Source organism: Myotis myotis, unplaced genomic scaffold (genome assembly GCF_014108235.1).
Source record: "Myotis myotis isolate mMyoMyo1 unplaced genomic scaffold, mMyoMyo1.p scaffold_m19_p_2, whole genome shotgun sequence".
Classification (NCBI taxonomy): domain Eukaryota; kingdom Metazoa; phylum Chordata; class Mammalia; order Chiroptera; family Vespertilionidae; genus Myotis; species Myotis myotis.
Genome location: NW_023416324.1, coordinates 100656610 through 100673743, shown reverse-complemented (window position 1 = coordinate 100673743; position 17134 = coordinate 100656610).

Below are 17134 nucleotides of genomic sequence, written 5' to 3'. Positions count from 1 at the left end.
CCAGTCAGAGAAAGACACCATATGATCTCACTTATATGTGGAATCTAATGAATATAACAAACTGATGGAAAAAAAATAGGCATGGAGGAGACTGACATATCTCAGAGGGGAAGGGGTGGAGATGGGAAGAAATTTACCAAAGAACTCATATACATATATGCATAACCAGTGGACACTGACAATAGTGTGGTGAAGGCCTGGGGTGGGGCAGAGGCTTGATGTCTCCTGTTTCTGGTCTCAGAGCAACAAGATAATACAAAAATTAAAAGGGTGTTTTTAAGGATTGTTCAATTCCCAGGCATTATCTTATTATTTCCCCAATCGTCTTATGACTTGAGAGAGCAATAAATGCTGGAAAATGGAGTAGTAATATGGCAGAGACCTGGTAATAATGCCTTACATTTGTATAGTACTTTTCATAACCTGTATGTTCCCACATATTCACATAAAAATATGCCAGCATAGGTTGGGGGGGGGGCAGTCAGCACAGCATTATATACTAAGGGGAATTCTAAATGGAATAGGCATGGAATAGGCAACCAAACTCAGAAGCAGTATTCATGGCATATGCCCTTGATCCAGGGGATCCAGGAAAGAAAAATTCTTGTTTCTCTTCATCACTACTTTCCACAGGTTATGAATGAGACTAGTGGAAATGTAAAAATTTGGACTGTCTAGTGATCTTCTCAATGATAATACCTACCAATTCAATGATTACCATCCATGCATTTTCTATAATAAGACTCTTTTCAATAGTCCTAGAAATGATGGGAAGTGCAAAGGTGGAATAAGCCACATGGGGGATAGAAGGGTTGAGTTCCATACAAGGCTTCTCTTGTTTTTTATCTTTATATCCATTCCCATAGAAATCATGATTTTTAATACATATATTTTGGGTTGTATGTGTTTTTACAAAGTGAATATTTTTGCTTGAGTTTGTATAGTTTTTAATTTATATAAACTATATTGAGTTATATAGCTCATTTGGTTACTTAACTTTTTTCCTTTAAGCAAATATTGTAAAGATGTGATTGTGCTGCTGGTCCCTCCCTCCATTCCATTCTCTCTAAAAAAATCAATGGAAAAAATATCCTCAAGTGAGGATTAACAACAATGAAAAAGTTAAAAGGAAAAAGAAAACACTAAAAAAAAAATAGTTACTTCAATTTGGTAATAAATTTACAACATAAAAGGGATAATTTGTGTCAACAAAAAATAAAAAGGGATGAAGAAAAGGACAGAACTTATAATAGGCAAGTAAAGATAAAATACTATCAGCAGAGAAAGAACATTTTTAGTTATGAGACATTTCATACAAACTATATGCTAACCACAAAACAAAAATCTACAGCAGAGACACAAATTATAAAATACAAGGACTGAGAAAAACATCATAGAAAACCACCAAGTTATAATGGCAAACAGAAACATGAAAAGAAAAAACAATGGAGATAAAGAGAAAATATAAAACAGACAGTAAAATTTCAGCAGTAGGCCCTCAATGTACATATCAATAATTACACTAAATGTAAATAGAATAAACTCACCAACATAGAGTAGCTTGATGGATTAAAAAACAAGACCCAGTTATATGCTGCCTGCAGGAGACTTATCTCAGTTCTAAAGATAAAGGTTCAAAATTAAGTGGAAGATGATACTCCAAACAAATGGTAGCCAAAAGAAAGCAGGTGTAGCAATACATATATTAGACAAAATAGACTTCAAGACAAAAAAGGTAACAAGAGACACTGATAGACATTACATAATGACAAAAGGGACAATTCAACAAGATGACAACATTTATCAACACATACATATCCAACATAGAAGCACTAAAATATATAAAGCAAATATTAACAGACTTAAAGGAAGAAATTGACAGAAACTCAATGCACAGATCATCTAGACAGAAAGACCTGAAAAGTAAACCTTAAATGACATTCTTAGCCCAGATAGATTTAATCAATCTATATAGAAGATCCCATCCAAAAGCAACATAATTTACATTCTTACCAAGTGCACATGAAACATTCTCAAAGACTGACCATATGTTGGAACACAAAACAAGTCTCAATAAATCTAAGATTGAAATCCTAGCAAGAAGCTTTTCTGACTACAAAGGTATGAAACTAGAAATCAACTATACGAAGAAAACTAGAAAAAACAAAAAAATGTAGAATATAAATAACATGCTACCAAACAACTGTTGGGTCAATGAGGAAAGCAAAGAACTTTTTAAAACACACATAGAGAAAAAAGAAAAATTGACATTGCACATACTATAGTATTCAGCAAATATGGTATCATAGCAATACAGACCTACCTCAAGACACAAGAAAATTTTCAAATAAGCAATCTAACCTTATACCTAGAGGAACCAGAAAGAGAACAACAAACAAAGCCCAAACTCAGTAGTAAAAGGAAAAAAATAATAAAAATCAGAGTAGAAATAAATGAAATAGAAACTGAAAAGACAATAAAAGGATTAATTAAACTAAGAGCTGGTTCTCTGAAAACATAAACAAAATTGGTAAACCTTTAGCTACTCACTAAGAAATAAAGAGAGAAGACTCTCATAACTAAAATCAGAAATGAAAGAGGAGATGTTATTATGGATACCACAGAAATACAAGGGATCATACAAAGGACTACTATAAACAACTATACACAAAAAGAAAAAAGAAAGAAAGAAAGAAAGAAAGAAAGAAAGAAAGAAAGAAAGAAAGAAAGAAAGAAAGAAAGAAAGAAAGAAAGAGGCAGGGAGGAAGGAAGGAAGGAAGGAAGGAAGGAAGGAAGGAAGGAAGGAAGGAAGGAAGGAAGGAAGGAAGGAAGGAAGGAAGGAAAAGAAAGAAAATAAGTAAAGTATTAGAATCATACAACCTTCCAAGACTGAATCATGAAAAAGTACAAAACCTGAATAGACTGTTCACTATCAAGGAGATTGAAACAGTAATAAAGAAAAACCTCCCCCGCCTCAAAAAAAAGTCTAGAACAAGACAGCTTCATTGGTGAATTCCAACAAATATTTAAAGAAGATTTAATACCAGTTCTTCTCAAACTCTTCCCCAAATAATAAAGAGGCAGGATAAGGAAAATAGAAAAAAAATACAAGCAATATCTCTGGTAAATTTAGATGCAAAAATTATCAACAAAATATTAGTAAACTGAGTATAATGCATTAAAAGGATCTTGCCACATGATCAAGTGAGCTCTATTCCAGAAATGCAAAGATGGTTTAATATCTGCAATTCAATTAAGGTGACATACCACATTAACAAAATGAAAAATAAAAATCATATGATTATCTCCATATACGCAGAAAAAGCATTTTACAAATTGAGTATACATTTATGATTTTTCTAAAACTCAACAAAGTGGGTGTAGAAGAAATGTATCTCAAGATAACAAAGGCCATATATAACAAATCCACAGCAAGTATCAGACTCAGGGGTGAAAAACAAAAAAGCTTTCCCTCTGAAATTAGAAACAAGACAGGAATGTCCACCCTTGCCACTACTATTTAACATACTATTGGAAGTCCTAGCTAGAGCAATCAGGCAAGGAAGAAACAAAACAAAAGTTATTCAAATTGGCAAAACAGAACAAAAGCTGTCTGTAAATGACTATTTGCAGATGACATCATTTTATATATAGAAAACCCTAAAGATTACACACACACACAAACACACACACACACACACACACACACACACACACACGCTGTTAGGACTAATAAACAAATACAATAAACTTGTAGGCTATGAAATCAATACACAAAAATCTGCTGTGTTTCTATACACCAACAACAGGAAATCAGAGAAATTTTAAAATCCCATTTACAATTGCAATAAAATACTTAGAAATAAATTTAATCAAGAGGTAAAAGATCTGAACACTGAAAACTATAAGACATTGTTGAAAGAAATTGAAGAAGACACAAAAAAATTTGCAGTTATTTTTTGCTCATGGATTGGAAGAATCAATATTGTTAAAATGGCCATGTTACTGAAAGCTATCTACAGAATCAATGTCATCCCTATCAAAATCCCACCAGCATTTTTTACAGAAATAGAACAAAAATATTCTAAAGTTTGTATGGAACTATAAAAGACCCCAAATAGTCAAAGCAATCCTGAGAAAAAAGAACAATGCCAGAGATATCACACTTCCTAATTTCAAACTATACTACAAAGCTATAGTAACCAAAACAGTATGGTATTGGTTGAAAAAAAACAACAACCCAGACACATGGATTAATGGAACAAAATCAAGAGCCTAGAAATAAATGCACACATATACAGACTACCAACTTATTACAAAGGAGCCAAGAATATACAATGGATATTCAATAAATGGTTTTAGTAAAACTGGACAGCCACAATCAAAAGAATAAGATTAGATCACTATCTTACACCATACACAAAAATTAACTCAAACTGAATTAAAGACCTGAAAACCTAAAGCAGTGAAAAAGAAACAGAAGAAAACATAAGCAGCAAGATCCTTCATATCAGTTTTAGCAATGTTTTGTGGCTTCTATTCCAACAGCAAGTAAAACAAAAGCAAAAAAAAAAATGGAACTACATCAAACTAAAAAGCTTCTTCATGGCAAAGAAAACCAACAACAAAATAAAAAGGAAACCTACCGAATTGGAGAAGAGATTTGCAAATCATGCATCTGATAATGGGTTAATATCCAAAATATACTTTAAAATGCATACATCTCAACAACAACAAGATAAACCCACAACCTGATTTAAAAATGGGCAGAGGATTTGAATAGACATATTTCAAAGAAGACATGCCAATGGCCAGCAGGCAAATGCAAAAAAGTTAAACATCACCATTTATTAGGAAAATGCAAACTAAACCATAATGAAATATCACCTCACACCATTAGAATGGCTATCATCAAAAAGACAAGAAACAACAAAAGTCAAAGATGTGGGGAAAGGTACACTGTTGTACTCTGTTGGTGGGAATGTAAATTAGTACAGTAAGTCCTCACATAACATCATTGATTGACTGTAACTTTATGGAAACAATATATAATGAAACCAATTGACCAAGGCTAATTGATACAAACAATAGTTAAATTCCTATGGCATCTTATCAATGTTATAATGAAATGATGTTATTTGAGGACCTGCTGTACAACCACTATGGAAAACAGTATGAAGAGCCCTCAAAAAATAAAGAATAGAACTACCATATGGCCCAGCTATTGCACTTCTGAATGTTTATCCAAATAATATAAAAACACTAATTTGAAAAGATATATTCACACCTATGTTCATTGCAGTATTATTTACAACTAGAGACCCAGTGCACAAATTCATGCACCCGTGCAGTCCCTTGGCCTGGCCTATTGGATTGGGCCAAAACCAGCTCTCTGACATCCCCTGAGGGGTCACAGATTGTGAGAGGGCAGAGGCCAGGCCAAGGGACCCCACTGGTGCATGATTGGGGCCAGGGAGGGATGCAGGAGGTTGACCAGCCAGGGAGGGGCCACGGGAGGGCTCCAGGGTGTGTCTGGCCCATCTTGCTCAATCCTGATCAGCTGGACCCCAGCAGTAAGCTAACCTACCAGTTGGAGCGTCTGCCCCTTGATAGTCAGTGCACATCATAGCGAGCGGTTGGTCGGCCTTAACATATCATTAGCATATTACACTTTGATTTGTTGAACAGATGACTGGACACTTAGCATATTAGGCTTTTATTATATAGGATAGCCAAGATATGAAAACAACCTAAGTGTCCACAGATGGATAAATAGATAAGAATGATGTGGTATGTGCATATATCTGTGTACACACACACACACACACACACACACACACAGGAATACTACTTAGCTATTAAAAAGGTGAATTTGCAACAACATGGATAGACTGAAGATATTCTGCTAAGTGAAATAAGTCAAATGGAAAAATCAACTACAGGTGGGGGAAAAAATGGCAGCCAAGTAGGCAGACCTGTTGTGCACCTCCTCCCAGGGCCTGAATGGAAATACAACTAAATTGGAGAACATTCACCTGGAATTACCAACTGAGGCCCTGCTAAGGAGACTTACTTGTATATCAAGGAAGGAAAGAAAACACGTAGAGACCAGTAGAAAGGGCAACATTGCAAGAGGAGCTGACCCAACTTCCAGGAGAGCCAGGTCAATAGGCTGAGAGTAAGGAGGGAGCTCCTGGCTATAAGAGGGTCTGTTCCCTCAGAAGACAGAGGCCAGGAACTCAGACTGGGCTCCACAGCCCAGAGCTCCAGAGCCAAGACCAGCAGCCCACGGAACATCCAGCCATGAAAGGCAGCAGGGCTGCTGGCCTTGGCAGAGTCTGGAGCCGGTAGACCAGAGCCAGTCAGAGAGAAAGCCACCATTACATTTTTTGTTTTTAACCCAGAGCACAAGAGTTTTCATTTGCAGCTACTCACCGAGGTTTGGTTCAGGGAGGGAAGCGTGGACTCAAGGTGCCTAAGGAGAGACTAGGATAGGAAATATTAATGGGAGTTAGGGAAAAGCATAAGCCAGGAATAATTGGTCATAGGCCCCCCAAATGGAAATGGCCACGTACTTGAGAGAAATTAGCAGCTCCCAGTAGCTGCAGGGCAGGAGAAGAAACCCCCTCCCCTCACCCCCAGGTGATACAGTCTGACCCACTCTTAGGAGCTCTGTATGCCACACTCTGTATATTGACCTTTTCAGAGGAAACAAAAGCAGAGGCCAAGCCTGTGGGTTTGAACAGTCTCAGGGAGCATCAATGACTGAATTGGGAGAAAGACTATCCTGGGAACCTGTCTGATACTTTCCCCCCATAGGAGAGCTAATAGAAACTCCAGGTTTCCAGCTGATCCCATTGGTCTCCATACAAGGATCTCTGCCCAGCTGAGGGCAGACTAATATTTTGGGCCACTTGTGGAGGAGTAGGTCTGGGACAGAGAAACACACCTACCAGATTCCATAAAAGTTAAACAATGCCTCCCTCACCTAAAGCCCTTTCAGAAATAGACTTTTGAGTGGTTAAGATTGACAGCTGGATAGAAAGCAAAGGCAGGCAGAAGCAAAGCCCAGGGAACCAGGGGAAGTTTGCTGACCCAGCCCTGGGCCCCATACTGCTAACAAACCTATTTTAGAGGACAGATTGGCCCCTCCTGCTTGCAGCGAAGTGTGGAGACAGACACAAACGGTGGATTCCTTGGGGGTTTTAACCAGGTTCCTGACATTGATTAGCACCTAAGTACCTCAAAGGAAACCCAAAGTTGGCAGATAGAACATTCAGCCACAACCATCAAAAGAGTAAGATCCAAAGGGAGCTCCCATGGGGCATTAAACTCTGGTGAAACGAACACCACTTCACTTTTTTTTCCCTTTTCTCTTTTTTCTTCCTTTTTTTTTCTTTCTTTCTTTTTTTTTTTTTTACTTTCTTTTCTTTTCTTTTTTTTTATTAAATCTTTATTGTTCAGATTATTACATTTGTTCCTCTTTTTTCCCCCCCCATAACTCCCCTCCTTCCAGTTCCCACCCCACCCTCCACCCTCACTCCCTACCCACTGTCCTCATCCATAGGTGCACAATTTTTGTCCAGTCTCTTCCCCCATCTCCCACACCCCTTTCCCCTCCAAGAATAGTCAGTCCATTCCCTTTCTATGTCCCTGATTATATTATAATCAACAGTTCATTCTGTTCATCAGATTATTTATTCACTTGATTCTTAGATTCACTTGTCGATAGATGCATATTTGTTGTTCATAATTTGTATCTTTACCTATTTCTTCTTCTTCCTCTTCTTAAAGGATACCTTTCAGCATTTCATATAATACTGGTTTGGTGGTGATGAACTCCTTTAGCTTTTCCTTATCTGTGAAGCTCTTTCTCTGACCTTCAATTCTGAATGATAGCTTTGCTGGATAAAGTAATCTTGGTTGTAGGTTCTTGGCATTCATCACTTTGAATATTTCTTGCCACTCCCTTCTGGCCTGCAAAGTTTCTGTTGAGAAATCAGCTGACAGTCGTATGGGTATTCCCTTGTAGGTAACTGAGTTTCTTTCTCTTGCTGCTTTTAAGATTCTCTCTTTGTCTTTTGCTCTTGGCATTTTAATTATGATGTGTCTTGGTGTGGTCCTCTTTGGATTCCTTTTGTTTGGGGTTCTCTGCACTTCCTGGAGTTGTAAGTCTATTTCTTTCACCAGGTAGGGGAAGTTTTCTGTCATTATTTCTTCAAATAGGTTTTCAATATCTTGGTCTCTCTCATCTTCTGGCACCCCTATAATTCTGATGTTGGTACGCTTGAAGCTGTCCCAGAGGCTCCTTACACTATCTTCGTATTTTCTTCAGATTTTTTTTTCATTTTGCTTTTCCGGTTCGGTGTTTTTTGCTTCTTTGCATTTCAAATCTTTGACTTGATTCTTGCGCTCCTCTGGTCTGCTGTTGGGAGTCTGTATAGTATTCTTTATTTCAGTCCGTGTATGCTTAATTTCTAGTTGGTTCTTTATCATAACATCGAGGGTCTCGTTAGATTTCTTGTAGATCTCATTAAGTTTATCGGTGGCTTCTAGACAGTTCTTGAGAGACCTTAAAAGTGTGGTTCTGAACTCTATATCTTCCATTGACAATTTTGTCCTGTTTCTTTGTCTCCGCATTTTTTTATGCTTTCTTGGTGCACCCACTAGTGGTCTTTGTGCGCAATCTTGTTGTAGTTAAGCCTTGATTGTTGTAGTTAATACTGGGGGAATTTGACCTCCAGGCCAACTGGCTGTGAGAGTCAGCTGTGTCTGCAGTGGGAAAACTTCTGTCCTCTGGGGAGGTGCTAATCTAGCCTTTGCCTGAGGCTATCCAGCAAATGGCTCTGTGCAGGGCTTGGGCGGAGCAGGCGGGTCACACTGGTCGCACGGGATCAACAGGGCGGGCGAAGGGAAGCAGCCCTGTCCCCAGAGGCTCTGCCTCTCAGAGTCCCAGCAACCACTGCAAACCTCAGAGAGAAAGCTGCCCTCGTGTTCCAACCGATGCCAGACAGTCCCTCTTCTCCCGTTTGAGTCTGGGTTCCTAGTGACTCGCCCAGAACTGGAGCTCAGGGCCTGAGCCTCCCTCCCGATTGAAAACAACAACCGCGCCCTCAGCCACCAGCCCGCTCCGCCCACACCTCCACACCTTTGTATTTTCCGCACTGCACCTCCTCTGAGTCTCGGTATGCTGTTCTCTTTCCTTCTAGTTGAAGAATTTCCCCTCAGCCAGCTTTCCTGTGGTTCTGGGTGATGTCCGTTCCGTCTTTTAGTTGTATTTTTGAAGTGGTTGTGCGAGACAGCATTCTCCGGTGTTTACCTATGCCGCCATCTTGGTTCTCTCCTTTTCTTTTTTTGTTTACTTTCTCTCTTTCCTTTCCCCCTCCCTTTTTAAATGTATCTTCTTTATCTATCTTCTTTATTGATTTTTTATTCTAGTCCGTTGTTTTGTTCATATATCTAATTTTCCCCTTCCCTTTTTCTATTTAATTACTTTTCTTTCTTCTTTTTTTTTTTACTACTCAGTTTTTTTTCTTTTCTTTCTCTCTTTTCTTTTTCTCCTGCTTTCTCTTTTTTTTTCCTTTTCTTATTTTAGGTCTATCTGCTTTCTCCTCTATTTTCCTTTTCAAATATTTTTCTTTCTTTTCTTTTCTTCCTCCTTTATTGTAAACCATCTTCCTTCCCCCTACTCTCCTAATTCTTGTTTTCTTTATTTCAGCTCTGCATCTACATATTCTTTCCCTCCCCCTTTATTGTTGGTTTTGTGTGTGTTTTTTGTACTTTTTGTTTGTTTGTTTTGTTTTGTCCTCAGATTTTTTCTTTCTTTCTTTTATTCTATCATTATTGCTCTCTTTTCTCTTCCCTAATTCTCTCTTATCAGGTGGTTGCTTTTGTTTGTGCTGTAGGGGTCTTGTATGTGGTTTTGCTTTGTTTCTTTTGTTTTGTGTTTTCTTGTGTTGTATTTTTACCTGTTTGGTCAGCATCCATAATAGCTTGCATAATGTGGTTGGGAATGAACCACATAGTAAGGCAGCCTGAAAGGAGACTCCATCCATGAATGGGACAATAACATTCAAGACCATACTACAATAGAGGAACCCAAATAACTCAAGCAAGGGACTTTCCTAGAGCACCCAGCTCAGGAGATATAATAGACTGCATCAGTGGGTCTCACAAAACACCTAATACATAAGACCACCCCACAAAGTCTGTGAGACATAACAGTTTGATATAATACATAGAAAAAAACCACAAAGGGATAGCAAAAATAAGGAGACAAAGAAACAACCCCAAAATGTAAGGAAAGGAGGAATCACAAGAAAAGGAACTAAATGAAATGATAGAAGAAATTTGTCAGATAAAGAATTCAAAATAATGGTAATAAGGGTGCTCAAACAATTCAGTGAGAAATACAAGCAACTTAATGAAAATTACTGGTATAAGGGACTTAATGACAGCTACACCAATATGAAAACAAAGCTTGAAACAATAAATAAGAATCATTTTGAAATGAGGAATGACATAGCTGAAATAAAGAAAACCCTGGAAGGATTCAACAGTAGACTAGAAAAAGCTGAGGACTGAATCCATGTGAATTAGAAGACAAGGTAGGAAAGAAACACCCATTCAAAGCACCCAGTGGAAAAAACTTTTAAAGCAGGAGGAGAATCTAAGAGAGCTTTGGGGCAACATGAAAATAACAACATTCACATTACAGCAATGCCAGGAGGAGCAGAATCTGAGAGAGGAATAGAGAACCTGTTTGAAGAAATAATGTTAGAAAATTTTCCTAATCTGTTGAAGGAAGAAATCACTCAAGTTCATGAAACATGGAGAGTCCCAATCAGTATGAAGCCCAAAAGACCCATACCTACACACATAATAATTAAAATGGCAAGCATTAAAGACAAGGACAGAATCCTAAAAGCTGCAAGAGAGAGACAGAATGTTACCTACAAAGGAGTTGCCATTAGAATGTCAACTGACTTCGCAATGGAAACGCTTCAGGCCAGAAGGGAATGGCATGAAGTATACAAAGTAATGGAAACCAGGGACTGAATTCAAATCTACTCTATCAATTGAAGGTGAAATAAAGAGCTTTGCAGACAAAAAAAAAAAAAAAAGCTAAATGTGTTTATCATCAAACCAGCACTGTAAGAAATGATAAAGGGACTGTTGTAAGAAGAAATATAGAGAAAGAGAAGAACACAGGCATAAAGAATAAGAATGGCAATAAATAAGTGCCTATCAATCATAATCTTAAATGTAAATAACTTAAATGCTTCAAGCAAAAGACATAGGATAGCTGGATGGATAAGAAAACATGACCCACATACAAGCTGTCTACAAGAAACCCACCTCAGAACAAAGGACTCACACATTATGAAAGTGAAGGGATGGAAAAAATATTCCATGCATATGGAAATGAAAAAAGCTGGGGTAGCAATGCTCATCTGACAAAGTAGACTTCAAAGTGAAGGCCATAACAAGAGATATGAAAGGCCACTTCATAATACTAAAGGGATTGATACAACAAGATGACATAACTCTGGTAAACATATGTGCACCCAAAATTGGAGCACCTAAGTATATATAAATAACTTCTGGAGGACATAAAGGGAGAGATCGACAGCAATACAATCACAGTAGGAGACTTTAACACCCCACTGACATCACTAGATAGATCTTCTAGATAAAAAATCAACAAGGAGACAGCAATCCTAATCAACACACTAGATCAGGTGGAATTGACATTTTCAGAACATTTCACCTCAAAGCTACAGAATATATATTTTTCTCAAGTGTACACAGGAAATTTTCAAAAGATAGACCACAGGTTAGGACACAAACTAAGTCTCTACAAGTTCAAGAAGATTTTATTCATACCAAACATCTCAGATCACAATGGCATGAAATTAGAAATCAGCTACAGTGAAAACCCTCCACAACATTCAAACACAAGTGTGGGGAGCGGGCACAGCCATGGCATACTCATGCCAGCTCAGTCTGGTTCAGTGACTCTGAGTGGGGCGATGAAAGGCTTAGAAAAGACAGACAAGAAAATGAAAGCTGGGTCTCAGTGGGACGCTGCCCCTCTGATGGACAGCGCCAATGCCCACAAGCTGTGTCTTTATTTTATAGTAGATGCCACGAGGCAAAGTAAGGGTGTGATCAAGATGTTTACAACATTCTCGTGGGTTTCAATCCTACTCAACTACATGCACCTGAACTATATCACTCAGGAACGTGGGACCACGTGTTTGGACCATAGGCTCACACTTACAACTATAGCTGTTGGCTATAATTGTGCTGGGAAGGCTCTGCCCTCCAAGCTGGGACTTGCACGTGGCAATGAGAGGACTGTGCCCTCTCATCAGTCCAAGGCTTGAACTTGTCCAAAACACTGTAGCCGCGCCTCATATAGCCCCCTTTGCTTTTGTTTTTAAACACGTCTATTTACATTATCAAAGAACTCTAAACAAATTATTCAGCATAATCAAAACATCAAAACAAACTTCTGGCTATTAACAAAACCATAAACATAGCAATGTTAACAAGAGAGAACAAAACTGGCTAATAACAAAGCAATACCAATGCAAAACCAAACTACAAACATGTTAACATTTTCAGGATATCTTACTTAGAGTCCTTAGATTTGGCTGCACAAGACTTTACAGAAGACTGGCAGCTAACCAATGCTAACATAGTCATAAACATGGCTGAAGGAGCAGCTTCCACTCCTTGCTTTTCTGCCATTTGCCGGGCCTCAGTTGTTAGCTTCTTCAGCTGTCCCCATGTTGGCATCTCGGTCACTTGCATAGTAAAATGCCGCTGATGTAAAGATGTCGTAGATGCAAAACTGGTCCCCTGGATTAGGCTGCTTGGACGGTTGGCCTTGGCACTGAGTCGGCACTAGGCCCAGTCAAATCAGCCCCATCCACGCGGGTGGAAGTCCGATTCCTTCGCAGCTTCTTTCTTTAGCCATCGCTGCATGGAAACGAGTAGCCCTCGGTCCTGCAGAGCTGGAGACCTCGAACTCTGAGTCTGGGGTGTCACACAGACCCAAAGACCCAGAGAGCTATCCCGTCACAAGCAAAGATAATCAAAGCCCAGAGCAAGAGCTTACAATCTAGGTCTAAAATAAAAATTATTTCCTTAAACAACATCAACCACAGCCATTATTTTGCTTTACAGTGGCTTAAACAAAACCTACAAGATTTCTACTTTATTTTGTATCACCTATTTTCTACTTTATTTTATTTTCTACTTATTTCTAGCTCCTATTTCTGCAGCTTATTTCCTACCGCTTACTTCCTACCGCTTGCTTCCTACCGCTTACTTTCTACCGCTTACTTCTTACCACTTATTTTCTAACGTCTACTGCTTATTTTCTCCTTCTTTTCTACCTCTATCTGTGAACTATAGGTAGGCTTGGCTGTCCCTGCCCAAACCTTCCTGGGTTGCAATCCCCACAAATTCCACACTGTAACTGAACCCGCAAAACCCCACGAGGCCCAGTGCCTATCAGCAAACAAATTACCAAAATTTTACCTATACTATCTTCTACTTCTAGTTTTCCACTTAATCTGTATCTATGTTATTTTCTATCTTACCTATCTTTAAGCTTAACAAAACCTAAGAGATCTCTTATTTTCTACCGCTTATTTCTACTGCTTTTTTTCTAACATCTACTGCTTATTTCTACCGCTTATTTCTACCTTAGAAATTTAAAAATGCTCCAATAAGCATTGTTTTTAGGGATCCCCTTTTTATGCTTTTCTGCCTAATTTCTTGTCTATTTTTTACTTATTCTCTCCTTAAGAAATTTAAAAATGCTTCAATTAAGCATTGTTTTTGATGATCCCCTTCCTGGGATCCTGAATTTCCCAAGTTTTACACCGAGCTGACATTACTACACTTCTGCTCCCCACCTTACTTTCTTTTTACTTTTACTTTGCTTATTTGTACTTATTTCTCTATTTCTCTGCACGTGCTTCAAGGGAGCCTCCTTTCATCTGACTACTTTTAATTTCCCCCCAAACTCAAGCCCTGTTCGGGTGCCATATGTGGGGAGCCGGCACAGCCATGGCATACTCGTGCCAGCTCAGCCTAGTTCAGTGACCCTGAGTGGGGGCGATGAAAGGCTTAGAAAAGACAGACAAGAGAATGAAAGCTGGGTCTCGGTGGGATGCTGCCCCTCTGATGGACAGCGCCAACGCCCACAAGCTGTGTCTTTATTTTATAGTAGATGCCACGAGGCAAAGTAAGGGTGTGATCAAGATGTTTACAACATTCTCGTGGGTTTCAATCCTACTCAACTACATGCGCCTGAACTATATCACTCAGGAACGTGGGACCACATGTTCGGACCATAGGTTCACGCTTACAACTATAGCTATTGGCTATAATTGTGCTTGGAAGGCTCTGCCCTCTAAGCTAGGACTTGCACGTGGCAATTAGAGGACTGTGCCCTCTCCTCAGTCCAAGACTGGAACCTGTCCAAAACACTGTAACTGCGTCCCATACACAAGGAGGCTAAATAGCATGTTATTAAACAATGAATGGGTTACCAATGAGATCAAGAAAGAAATCAAAAACTTCCTGGAAACAAATGAAAATGAATACACAATCAAATTCTCTGGGACACAGCAAAAGCAGTCCTGAGAGGGAAGTTCATAGTAGTACAGGCCTACCACAAAGAAACATAAAAAATTAATAATAAACTATTTATTCCTACAACTTAATAAATTAGAAAGAGAACAAGAAAAGCCCAGAGTAAATAGAAGGAATGAAATAATAAAGATATGAGCAGAACTAAATGACATAGAGACTACAAAAAAAAATCAGTGAAACCAAGAGCTGGGTCTTTGAATAGATAAACAAGATTCATTAGCCAGACTCTTCAAGAAACAAAGAGAGAGGACCCAAATAAATAAAATCAGAAATGAAAGTTGGAAAGTTACCACTGACACCACAGAAATACAAAGGATTGTAAAAAAAATAAAAAATACTATAAACAAGTATATGCCAACAAGCTGGACAATGTGGATGAAATGGAAAAATTCCTAGAAAAATACAATATCCCAAAATTGAATCAGGAAGAATCAGAAAACTTGAATAGGCCAAGATAACAACTGATGAAATTGAAGCAGTAATCAAAACATTCTCAGCAAACAAAAGCCCTAGTTTCAATGGCTTCACAGGGGAATTTTTAAAGAACTAACACCTATACTCCTCAAGCTATTCCAAAAAATCCAAGAGGAAGGACCACCTCCAAGCCCTTTTTACGTGGCCGACATTATCCTAATTCAAAACCAAATAAAGACACTCCAAAAAAAGAGACTTACAGGCCAATATCCCTGATGATCATAGATGCTAAAATCCTCAACAAGATATTAGTAAATCAGCCCTGGTGGGTTTGATCAGTGGTTAGAGTGTTGGCCCAAGGACCAAAGGATCGAGGGTTCAATTCTCTGTCAAGAATCCATAGCTGGGTTGAGGGTTTGATTCTGGGCCCTGTGGTAGGGGCACATGTGGGAGACAACCAAGTGATGTATCTCTCACACATTGATGTTTCTCTCTCTGTGTCTCTCTCTCTTGTCCTTCCTCTGTCCTTCCACTCTCTGGAAATCAATGGAAAAATATCTTCAGGTGAGGATTAACAAAAACAAAAGAAAATAAAAGAAGAAATAGAGGAAGATACATACAAGTGGAAGCATACACTATATTCATGGATTGGGAGAATCTACATCATTAAAATGTCCATAATATCCAAGCAATCTATAGATTTAATGCAATTCCTATTAGAACACCAAAGGCATATTTCACAGATCTAGAACAAATATTCCAAAATTTATATGGAAGCAAAAAAAAAATCAAAAAGAGCCTCAGCAATCTTGAGAAAGAAGAATAAAGTTGGAGAAGAAAACCAAGATGGCGGCATAGGTAAACACCAGAGTTAGCTGCCTCGAACAACCACTTCACAAATACAACTAAAAGACAAAAAGGACATTGCCCAGAACCACAGGAAGACTGGCTGAGGGGAAATTCTTCAACTAGAAGGAAAGAGATCAGCATACGAGACTCAGAGGAGGCGCAGTGCGGAAAATACAAAGGTGCGGAGGTATGCGTGGAGTGGGCTGGTAGCTGAGGGCGCAGTGGTCGTTTTCAATCGGGAGGGAGTCTCAGATTCTGAGCTCCAGTTCTGGGCGAGTCTCTAGAGACCCAGACTCAAACAGGAAAAGCGGGACTGTCTGGCACTGGTCAGAATGTGAGGGCAGCTTTCTCTCCGAGGTTTGCAGCAGTTGCTGGGACTCTGAGAGGCAGAGCCTCTGGGGACGGGACTGAGAGCAGCCATAACTGCTCGCTCCACCCGCTCTGTTGATCCCGTGCGACCCGCCCCGCCCAAGCCCTGCGCAGAGCCATTTGCCAGATAGCCTCAGGCAAAGGCTAGATTAGCACCTCCCCAGAGGACAGAAGTTTTCCCACTGCAGACACAGCTGATTCTCACAGCCAGCTGGCCTGGAGGTCAAATCCCCCTGGTATTAACTACAACAATCAAGGCTTAACTACAACAAGACTGTGCACAAAGACCACTAGGGGGTGCACCAAGAAAGTATAAAAAATGTGGAGACAAAGAAACAGGACAAAACTGTCAATGGAGGATATAGAGTTCAGAACCACACTTTTAAGGTCTCTCAAGAACTGTCTAGAAGCTGCTGATAAAGTTATTGAGATCCTCAAGAAATCTAATGAGACCCTCGATGTTGTGATAAAGAACCAACTAGAAATTAAGCATACACGGACTGAAATAACAAATATTATACAGACTCCCAACAGCAGACCAGAGGAGCGCAAGAATCAAGGCAAAGATTTGAAATGCAAAGAAGCAAAAAACACCCAACCAGAAAAGCAAAATGAAAAAAGAATCTGAAGAAAATATGAAGATAGTGTAAGGAGCCTCTGGGACAGCTTCAAGCGTACCAACATCAGAATTATAGGGGTGCCAGAAGATGAGAGAGACCAAGATATTGAAAACCTATTTGAAGAAATAATGACAGAAAACTTCCCCTACCTGGTGAAAGAAATAGACTTACAACTCCAGGAAGTGCAGAGAACCCCAAACAAAAGGAAT